General features: G+C 33.7%; 1 long non-coding RNA gene across 1 annotated transcript; it reads right to left on the bottom strand.

Moving 5' to 3' along the window:
• Positions 1–8,706: 8,706 nt before the first annotated feature.
• LOC107949382 (uncharacterized) lies at positions 8,707–9,825 on the bottom strand. The gene is made up of 2 exons (XR_001697731.2): positions 9,660–9,825; positions 8,707–9,251 (listed from the first exon to the last, which is right to left on the bottom strand). It is a non-coding gene; the product is annotated as an uncharacterized lncRNA (long non-coding RNA).
• Positions 9,826–11,562: the final 1,737 nt, after the last annotated feature.

The following is an 11,562-nucleotide window of genomic DNA, read 5'->3' on the forward strand; positions in this document are numbered from 1 at the left end:
ACCTCTATGGCTACAGGTTCAGACTTTTTACAACGGTGTGAAACCCTTAACAAGGCAACTTATCGACGCAGCCGCTGGTGGAACTTTGAACAACAAAACACTTGAAGAGGCTTACGAATTTATTAAAGAGATGTTATTGAATAACTATCAGTGGCAAGTCATGAGAATAAAGCCAACAAAAGCAGCCGTTGTTTTCAACCTCGACGCGGTTACTATGCTATCTAACCAGGTAGAACTTTTAAATAAAAGATTGACGGTTTGTACGGTTCTACTCAGGTACATCCAGTGATGACGTACGATTCAAATGGAGGAGGAGTACACACAGAATATCAATCCTACAACCCTAGCACCAAGAAGGAACAAGTTCAATATATTGGTAACAATAATTCTAGACCTCAAAATAACCCATACAGTAACACTTATAATGCAGGTTGGAGGAACCATCCCAACTTCTCGTAGGGTGGCCAAGGAAATCAAAGGCCACAACATCCCCCAGGTTTTCAACAACCACCTTACTAGTAGGAAAAGAAGCCGAACCTTGAGGAGATGCTAACAAATTTCATCTCGGTTTCAAAAACTTATTTTCAGAATACCGAAACCACACTTAAGAATTAAAAAGAATCAATCCAAGGGCTCAAAACTCAGATAGGCTAGCTTGCTAAATTGATTTCTGAACGACCACAAGGTAGCTTGCCGAGTAACACTGAATCTAACCCAATGGAACAGCTTAATGTGATTACCGTTCAAAATAAAGAAGGGTTAGTTGAACCTGAACCAAAACCGAGGCAAGGAATTGTGGTAAGTAAAGGTAAGGATGAGGTGGACCACAGTGAGCTAAAACCGATAAGTAAAGAGTACAAACCTCGCGTGCCATACCCCAGAGTGATAAGAAAAGTCCACACGGACGAACAATTTGGTAAATTCCTTAAATTATTAAAGAAATTACATATTAACCTACCGTTTATTGAAGCTCTTTCTCAGATGCCAAACGCATTTAAATTTTTAAAGGAGCTTTCAACAAATAAACGGAAGTTGGATAAAGCGTCGCATGTGGAGTTGAATGCAGTTTGCTTAGCCATTCTGCAGAATAAACTAGCCAACAAATTGAAAGATCCAGGGAGTTTTATGATTCCTTGTTTAATTGGTAGCCTAGATGTTAATAATGCATTGGCTGATTTAGGGGTGAGCATTAACGTCATGCCCTATAAAATGTTTAAACAACTAGGTCTTGGGAAACCCAAACAAACTAGGATGAGCATTCAGTTAGCAGATAAAACTATTAGATTTCCTAGGGGTATCATTGAAGACGTTCTTGTCAAAACCGATAAATTTATATTCCCAATTGATTTTGTTGTTCTAGACATGGAAGAGGATAGTGACGTACCTTTGATTTTAGGATGACCCTTTTTAGATGTTGGTACAAGTGAACTCACACTTCGTGTGGATGATGAAACAATCACTTTTCAAGCTCGTAATTTGAGTAACACATTGAATATTGAAGGTGGTATAAATCATGCTACTAATACTGATCATATGATGCAACCTTCTTTGCAGGAAACATGTTCGAAGAGCATACATGAACCATGTTCAAGTAACAACAAAGGACCTATCTATGAAAAGCAAAGGCTACAGATCGAGGAATTAGATGAATGGCAGATACAGGTTAAGGAAAAATCAGAAATACACGATACACCAAATCAGCGCCATGACGAACCTAAGATTAAGACGAATCAATTCCAGATAGGGGACGCGGTGATATTGGATGAAGTAGACCCTCGATTTGAAGCACAAAAGGCTAATGCAAATAAAGTAACACCCTTTACGGTACTGAATATTTTCCCGTACGGTACAGTTGAGGTAACTCATTCCAAATTCGAAACTTTTAAGGTAAATAATACTCGACTCAGACCTTATTTTGATAAAATTAATAGCAGAGGTGAGGAGTTTCAACTCCTCATTCCACCGTAATCACACGAAATCGAGGTAAGTTGAGCTTAGACTATAAATAAGAGCTTCTCAGGAGGCAACCCGAGCACTAACAGTGTGATTTCTTTAAATTTTAGTTTTTAACATCTAAATTATTAACTGAGCCCTTGAACACAGGTTTTCCAAATCCACACGGCCAGGCACATGGGCGTGCCTTATGTTCTGCTCATACCACGGGCGGCGACACTGCTGTGCGATACAGCCATGTGAAAACAAATAAAATTTTTCCCAAAACACAGGATTGATACGTTGCCACTACCGTGGGCAATCCTGCCAAATCAACACGGGCGTGCCACACGCCCATGTCTATAAGCCTAGTAGAAAATGAAAAATTAACACGGGTGTGCTACATGCCCGTGCCCACCACTCATGGTCAAAACTATCAAAATAACATGGGCGTGCGCATATATACACAGGCGTGGGAGAAGGGAACGAAGTAAGACACGGTCGTGCGACACGACCGTGTGCACCAACACGCCCAAAGAACACGGGCGTGGGCTGAATTCTAGACACATCCAAATTTGAAAACCACGAAACACACGGGCCGAAATAAGGGCACACGGGCGTGCTTATTTTACTATTATTTTTATTTTTATTTCTATTTCTATTTTATTTAAAATTCCATTGTCTCTTATTTATTTTTCAAGACTTCTGTGTTATATTTCAAACTCTGCTTATCCTTATGGTTATTATCGAATTATCCCTTAATTCTCTTTCACAGTGGTGTTTACTTTCTTAGAATTATGCCTTTCATAAGCTTTACCTACAATTCTCACTCTCGCTAATCCAAGGATTTCATCCACAATTTCAGGGTAGTTTCACTTCTCTCCCTCTTTTGATATTATCTTTATATTGATATTATATATCTTTGTACATTGAGGACAATGTACATCTTAAGTGTGGGGAGGTTATTTATTTGATTATCAGAAAATCCCTGAATTTTTATCTTGTTCTCAGATAATTTCCTCATATCATTATTGGAGTAAATTATGATTGATTTATGATTCTTATTGATATGTTCTAAATTAAATCATAGGTAACTGTGCATTGATTATTTAACTTTAAGACATTAAAGAATTGAGTATGATTAGTTGAAACTTTTGAGAATTAAAATTACTAGGTTGTTTCCCTAAATTGAGGTATTATCTTGAAGTTCTGAATTTACAAGATTGACATCAAATGTCCATAATTTCTGTGAGATTTTGAGCCTTTTAAAGCATATATTCTTCTTGCTCACTGATTTTATTGATCATGAGAGTGTCAACATTGATTTGTTATTCTAGAATTTGCATCGATTATACATGTCGAGACCACACCATTGATTTGATATACTAAAATGATAAAGGCACTTAGGTTTTAACCCATTTTTTCCTCATAAAAAGCCTACCTACACAATTGACCCTTAGTGAACCCCTTTGAGCTTAACAAACTATTCTTTTTTAATTTACCTAAATTTTAACCCATAACTTAACCCTTTTTAATTCATTATGAATTTTTCCCATGTTTATTAACTCCCTTTTTATCGAGATTTAATTTGAATTATTACCTAGCTATGTTCGTTCTTTTTAGTCCCTGAATTATTTCTTATTATGTTCTTTCCATATTTATGCTTATTCTTAAAAAATATATATACATACATATTAGTAGTAATTCTTTTTTTTTTAGCTTAAGTATTTAATTCCATATTTTAAGATGAAGCTCATGTTTATTCAATTGATGTTAGTTATTTTTCTAATTAGGTAATTTATCAAGTTAATCTCGATTCTAACCTTTTTTTTTCAGCCTTTATCCGCACCTTTAACCCAAAGCCCTGTTACAACCCTTCAAAGACTTTTTGATTTGTGTATCATCTCATTTATAGTGGTGGAGATTTGATTTTCATGGAAGCCTATGGTAATAACTCTTCATGTTTGACTAATGAGTGCTTAATTTGGACCTTAAACACATCGAGTGACTTGAGTGAACCTTTAGTGAGGATGTCAACCATCGTCAATTTGGAATCAAAGATAATTACTTAGATAAAGGGGGATGCCTATAATTTTATGATTAAAATGCTCGACTTTGACTATTTGAAACTTTAATGTTCTTTTAGTTAAATTTCCAATGCACGATTGCTTGTGGATTATTTTGAGACATTATTAATGAGAATTATAAGTTGAGAAGAATTTATTTTGGTTGTGAGTTGAGGATTTTGCTTAAGGACAAGTAAATGCTTAAGTGTGGGGGTATTTGATAAGTCGCAATTTATACATATTTTTATCCCATGCTTAGCACATTTTTGGATGAATTATCATTAGATTTGTGGAATTTGATGCTCCTAATCCTTTAATTTCATGTCTTATACTTAGGTCAGCATAGGAGAGTAAAAAGAGCGAGAAACGGGCCAAAAACAGAGAAAATGGGTCAACATGGGAAATCAACACGACCTGGATTTCCTCACACGGGTACACCACATGGCCATGTCTATTTAACAGACTCTAACACGATTGAAGCACTTGCATAGACGGTCGTGTCCCTGTCGAGCCCAAATCTAATTCTATTCGAAAAAGGGCACTTTTGAGGGTTTTGAGGCATTCTAAAGCCTATATAAACACCCTAGAGGAGGATTAAGGGGGACACACGGAGTAGGAGGCAAGGAATTACTCGAAGACAGCTGATTGATCCATCTCAGAAGCCGGATTCTCCTTCAAGATTAAAGATCTCCCTTAAATTTCCTTCAGGAGTTTTTTTGTTTTCTTTATGTTTTGCTATCATTCTTTTGAGATGTTTTCTTTTACACATATGAACTAAATCCCCTAAATACCTAAGGGGGATGAAACCTAAGACGGATCTTGTTATTATTTTCTGAATTATATGATAAATACTCGATTTGTTCTTAATTATGTGTTCTTAATTCTTGCTTTAATATTCCAGGATATTGATTCAAGTATTGATGTGCTTATTCAGAGGAACAAAAGTCCCTGTCTAAGAGTAGATCTAGCATAATTAAGCGAAGTTGATTGCACCCCTAGACATAGGGCGACATAAATTTACCAGATTAGGGTAAAACCTAATAAGGGAATCCATAGATCGAGTTAATGCAACACTAGGGGTTTTAATTAGAAATAGATTTTGAATTAATCAACCTAGGGTTAGACGTTGTTAGTCTCGAGAGAGATAATAATATAAATTATGGATTTCTAAGGATCGAGTCAAGTGAATAAATCGTCTAGTTCAGAGTCAAATAACAAGTGAAGTCTAGGTGGATTCTTCCTTGGGTATTGTCTAAATCAATCAGTTTTCCCAAAAGTATTTCCCCAATTTACTTCCTGTGCATTCTTAGTTTAGTTAATTAGTTTAGATAAAGCAAATCCCCTTATTTTTAGGCTAGATAATAAAAATAAGGTTAATACTAGTACTTTTAGTTCCTGTGGGTTCAACATTCCGGACTTGCTATAAGCTATACTACTGTTCGATAGGTGCGCTTGCCTTTATCGTGATAATAGTTAGTTTCCAAGTACGATCAATCATAAATATAAAACTTATCACGCGCATCAGTTATTGTGATGTTGACTATGTAGGGGATCGCGATACACGTTGATAAACCACAAGCTATGTATTCAAGTTTGGTTCAGGGGCAATATCTTGGTGTAGTAAAAGACAGCCAATTGTGTCCTTATCGACAACAGAGGCAAAATATAGAGCAGCAGCTATGACAGCCCAAGAAAGTACATGGCTAGTGCAACTTGTGGAAGATTTTCACCAAAAAGTTGATTATGAAATACCTGTTTATTGTGACAATCAGTCAGCTATTCGTTTAGCAAAAAATCCTGTGTTTCATGCAAGGACCAAACATGTGGAGGTGCACTACCATTTTGTTAGGGAGAAGGTGTTACAAGGAGAAATTGAGTTGTCCTATGTCAAGACTGATAACCAGGTTGCAGACTTGTTCACGAAAGGCTTGAGTACAACTAAGTTGGAGAAGTTTTGCTCATAACTTGGGATTGTGAAAAGGTTTGGAGTTGGCGTTGGGGGGGAGTGTTAAAGTTCACTTCCAACTCAATTAGTGGCCTAAAATCTTGGGCATATCAACAGATGAAATCTTCAAATTAGTTTCAATAGAGTTGTTAAATGGTTAGCTAAAATCATGGTTTAATATTTGATTGTGATTTTGCTTCTGAGTTATCCTATTTTTAACTAAAGTTGTTGTAGTTTCAGCTTATATTAAGGATGTAAATCAGTGAATAAAAAGTGTCTTGAGTTCTTGTTTTTCATTGAGTCTTTTGTATACAATTCATAGTGTTATTAAGTGAGTTTCTTTTTTTTTTTCATTGCAAATCTTCCCATTTAATCTAACAATTTTGTCCCAAACCTATAGTTGAACTTATAGCTTATATATTAGTTTCGCTCAGTTAATAATAAAATGAGCTTGTTCGTTTAGTGGTAAGGCTTTAGCTTACTCTTTGGTCTTATGTTTGAATCATTGCACGTACAAATGAGAATATTTTTTCTTTTTGTCTTCTATATTTTTTGCTTCTGCCTTTTTGTTGTTTCCCCTTTAGGTTTATTTTTATTTGGTTTTGTTGATCTTTTAAACAAAAATTTTAGCTTTAGCAAAAAATATATATTGTTTTTGACATCTAGCATTACTTAGTGCCAGTATACACTTTTATATACTCTCTTTTCTCACTAAAATGGACTTAATTTTTTTCCCATTCAAAGTTATTTCTTGTCTCTCTCATTCATTTTTCTCCCTCTTTTTGTTATTTGAAGTTAAGATAATGAAAGGAGAAGAAAAAGTGAGTAATGAGGCTACTATCAAACCTTTAGTTGTCTCCATTACCCAACCTCGAACATTGCCAAGCCTACCTCCAAGATATAGATTTAAATTTATAAGTAAAATCATCCAAAATTTCTTCTTAATTCATATTTATAACAAATTTAGTTTGTAATTGTATGTTTCTAATCTGTGTCTTTAGGTTGAACACTATTTCTAGATTATTTGTTGTTAATGAATCACAATTGAGAAAGAAAATCTCATTTTTTTCATAGATAAAAAAGATTGGATTTACATTTCTTTTCTTTTCTTTTTCATCATTCGAACTGTGTTTTTGTCAAAAGACAAACAAAAATACAGAATTTTAGCAGATAAAAAAGTCACAAACCAGCCTAACAATAGCAAAAGGGTAACAATACTAAAATTTCACGACCAAACTTTAAACAATTTCTTCCTATTAACGCCAAAAATCACCAAGGAATATGCCATTTCATTGCCTTTACAATCTGCCATCGAGAATACAACATTTCAAGCCTTAAACATATCTTTATTGATTCCTGCAAAAATTGCTTGAAGAGACCAATGTCTCATTGCCTTGTTAACACACCAAGAAAACGCCACCAAAGAACTAAGTTCAATAAATAAAGAATCATGAATTTTTCAATTCATAGTTAATAATACTTCTAGAGCCGCCTATACCGCACCAGCCTCAGCCACATCAGCATCATTAGTAGCCACTGAACCAGAAAATAATGCTCTTGCGACACAGTCCTAATCTCTCAATACTCCACCACATCCCGCGCGCTCTACCTTCTTTTGCCACCCCACACACATTAAACTATAACCATCCAAGAGGAGGAGGTCGCCAAAATATAGCTATTGATTTGGTTACGCAAGTATCAAAACACCACCTATTCGGACAAAACCTCCAAAAACTCTCCTCCAAAATGAACTTAATTCTTTTCCCATTAAAACTTATTTCTTCTCTCTCTCATTCATTGTTCTCCCTTTCTTTGTTATTTGAAGTTAAGATAATGAAAGGAAAAGAAAAAATGAGTAATGAGGCTGCCATCAAACCTTTAGTTGTCTCCATTACTCAACCTCAAACATTGCCAAACCTACCTCCAAGAAATAGGTTTAAATTTATGAGTAAAATTATCCAAAATTCCTTCTTAATTCATATTTATAACAAAGTTAGTTTGTAATTGTATGTTTCTAATCCGTGTCTTTAGGTTTGACACCAATTCTAGATGATTAGTTGTTAATGAATCACAATTGAGCAAGTAAATCTCATCTTTTTTCATAAATAAAAAAAAGTTGGATTTACATTTCTATCCCCTTATTTTTCTTTAAAAAATGAAAATTTCTACATAAATTTTGTTTGAATGCAACAAAGTGATGAAGATGAAAATGTTTATAATGAAGATGATAATGAAGAGATGAAAAAAAACAAATACTAATTTTTTTCCCTTTATATTTTCTAGTATTTGTCTCTATGTACTATAATATTATTTTACAAAAATTATCCTATCCAATTTTGAAAAGAATTGATGATCTCGAAAAGAATTTATGTAACTTATCAAATGTCGATATTTTATTTAAAATGTATTAAATAATTATCTAATTTTTACTCCAAACATTCAGTTCAATAACAGAATGATCAAACGGGTAGATTCGAATCTTTTCCCCAATCAATGTATATTTATATATTTATAGGTAAACGCTTTATTAATTAGGGAAGAATGTATTAATAAGGGAGAAAGCAGTGAATAATTTATCATGGTTTAATACTAGTGGTATGAACAGCTTAATTGGTTGCAAATATTAATTCAGGATTTTCAAAGACATTTTTAAGTAATTCACCGAAGAATACAGGCAATGCTGAAGAGACAACAGTATACATATATTTATGTTATTTTTTAAAGAAGAAATACATACTGTAATAGCCCAAATTTAATCGGGCCTTAAAACCAAATAAAAATAGATAAATAAATAAATATTTATTTATTAAACAGTCCAAGCTCAGGTTACAAAGCCCAAATAGTAGGCCCAAAATCAAATACCTCAGACCCATTACCCGTGTACCCAGTTACTACCCAGCAAACCCATTTACACCCTTGAGCCAAACAGAATACCAATAAACCAAACCCAAATCAAAAACGGCCAAAAAGCCCAAGTGACTTTAGGGAGGGAAACAGGAAACCCTAGGGTTTCCTGAAGACTACAGCACCGCAACAGCTTCTGGAAGCCTCGGGGAGCATCTGTTCAACTCCCCAAATCGAGGCCATCAATGCACACTGACGCAAAATCAATGCGTTGTCCAGTAGCTTGTCCCTCTCATGACGGTCCAGCACCGTGATCTCAGGCCTCACCTCCAACCTTGGTACCTCCGTTGACGCCGAGATCTCCGCAAAAGAGACTATCTCGTGGTCATTAGTGTACAAATGGGTATCTGCCGAGATTCAAATCCATGACAGCAAGCCCAGCCACCGAAATCTTCACGAGTCGCCTGCAAGAAAAGGAAACAAACAGCAGATACACAAAAAAAGCAGAGCAAGAAAAGGAAAGAAATCAAAGAAGACAGCAGATATACTAGAACATGAAATGGAAAGAAATCTTCTGATTTCTTTCCAAAATAGGCAGTAGTTTAAGGCTATAAAGCCTTTCGCAAATTTGTAAAGAGAGGGGGATAGCAGAGAGACAGAGAGAAAAGCATACATAGATAGAAACAGAAAGAATAAACAAAAGAAATAGGGAGAAACACACCACAAAAGATATTGTACACCGAGTATTCTTGAATAATATATCAAAAGGTTTTTGAGAGAAGCAAAGGTGATCTGTCGTATCTACTTTTATTTCATTATTTTATTACAAACAGTTTGCATATAATACATCAAAATAGAGGAAGGAAATATACCTTTTAGATTGGCTGAGAAGAACGAAGTTTTTCAGATCCCGAACGCCGTGTATGGCATAGTCGGTGATGGTGCGTGAGGCTGGGCACGGAGGCTCGATGAACGGAGCAAACCGGCCTAGGGCCGGAGCTCAGAGGGCTGGGGAACTCTCAGAGGATTTCTTTTAGTTTTTTTTTTTAAAAAAAACAAGTTTCTAAATGATTTTTAGGTTAGATTTTAGTTTATATAGCCTCAACAGAACGACACCGTTTTAGCTTAATCCAATAAGCTTAAAACAATGTGGCATTAAGGCTAAGGATCCGCGCGTTGACCCGATTACCCGGGGTGGATCCGCGTGTTTTTGAGAATTGGGTTAATTACCCAATTGGTCCTTCCACTTTTTTTGTGTTTATAATTACGCTTTATTTTATTTATAATTTGGCCCTATTTTTTTGTTTTAGTTTTAATTTAGTCCCTGCGGTAGCTGTTTTTAAGTCCAAGATTAAAACGGTATCGTTTTGGGATTAGGGCAAGTTGCCCAGTGAGTCCCTTGTTGTTTTTAATTCTTTCAAATCAGGCCCAGAATTTTATTATTTTGCTAATTAGCCTTATAATTCTATTTAAATTCAATTTTAGCCCTTTCTTTATTAATTTAAATTTTGTTTTTTTATATATAATTTGTTTATTTAAAAAACTATACATATATTATTATTATAAATACTATTTATCTATTTATATAAAAAATCTTATTTCCTATATATTTATATTATGTTTTATTATTAACATTTATTATATTTTTATTTTTATTATATATTACCTATTATATGATATGTATATCCTATATTATCTATTATATTATTTATGTTTTATTATTCATTAAAATTTGTAAATTATTATTAAATTATATTTTTTACTCATATTATATACATATTTCATTATTAATTAATTATTTATTTATTATGTGTTATTTCATTTTAAACTAATATTTTAAAATTATATAGTTATTTTATAAATTCTTTTTCATATTTTTATTAGTATTCATTCATAAATATTTTTTGTTATTATATATTACATATTATATATTAAATACTATTTTAAGATTATTATTGAATATCATATTTTTATTTGTATTTTATGTTAACAATTACTCATTTTTTTATATATTATATATCATTCATGTATAAAATGTTATTTTATAATCATTACTTGATATTATATTTTATGAACATGTACAATGATATTATATTACTTCTTTTTTATATATATTAAATTGTATATCATGCATCATTTCTTAATTATTACTTTATATTATTGCATGTTTTGCTTATTCATCTTCAATATATGTTATGTGTATCTTTGTATATATGATGTTATGTAATTTTAAACATGTATGTATCTAGTGTATGATCATTATATTATTGCTATCATATTGTTTAAATTCATGCTTTCACTTACCTATTATGATAATATGCCATATTGTATGTCATCCCATAATGTTAATATGCTCCTTCATGCATCGGTTTTAAAAAAGGGACTTCAAAGTTTTTGAAAAAAAAGGCAATGCTTGGTGTTTGGAAGCTTCAAGAAAAGTAGTGCCCTGTAGCACCCCAAACCCGGCCCAGAAGTTATGGCCGGATCCGGCATGCCACATCGAAGCGTTCAAAACATTTTATATTGTTGATCCAGAAAAACCTACTTAGTGTTTTAAAAGATAATTTCATTATAGGTTAAAGTGAATGGAAGCTGTGCACCAGGTAGGAAACCGGAAAAGAGGTGGTGAGTCCATCGGACTGCTTAAGTACCAAGCTCCCTTCGGATCCAATCCTAGACATGCATACCGCCATTGCCACACCTTAACGTCATGGATATTTCTAGGAAACCGATTTGATTAAGTCATTTTTAGGAAAAGTGATTAATTTTGGAAAA

This window comes from Gossypium hirsutum, chromosome A04 (genome assembly GCF_007990345.1).
Source record: "Gossypium hirsutum isolate 1008001.06 chromosome A04, Gossypium_hirsutum_v2.1, whole genome shotgun sequence".
Taxonomy (NCBI): Eukaryota; Viridiplantae; Streptophyta; class Magnoliopsida; order Malvales; family Malvaceae; genus Gossypium; species Gossypium hirsutum.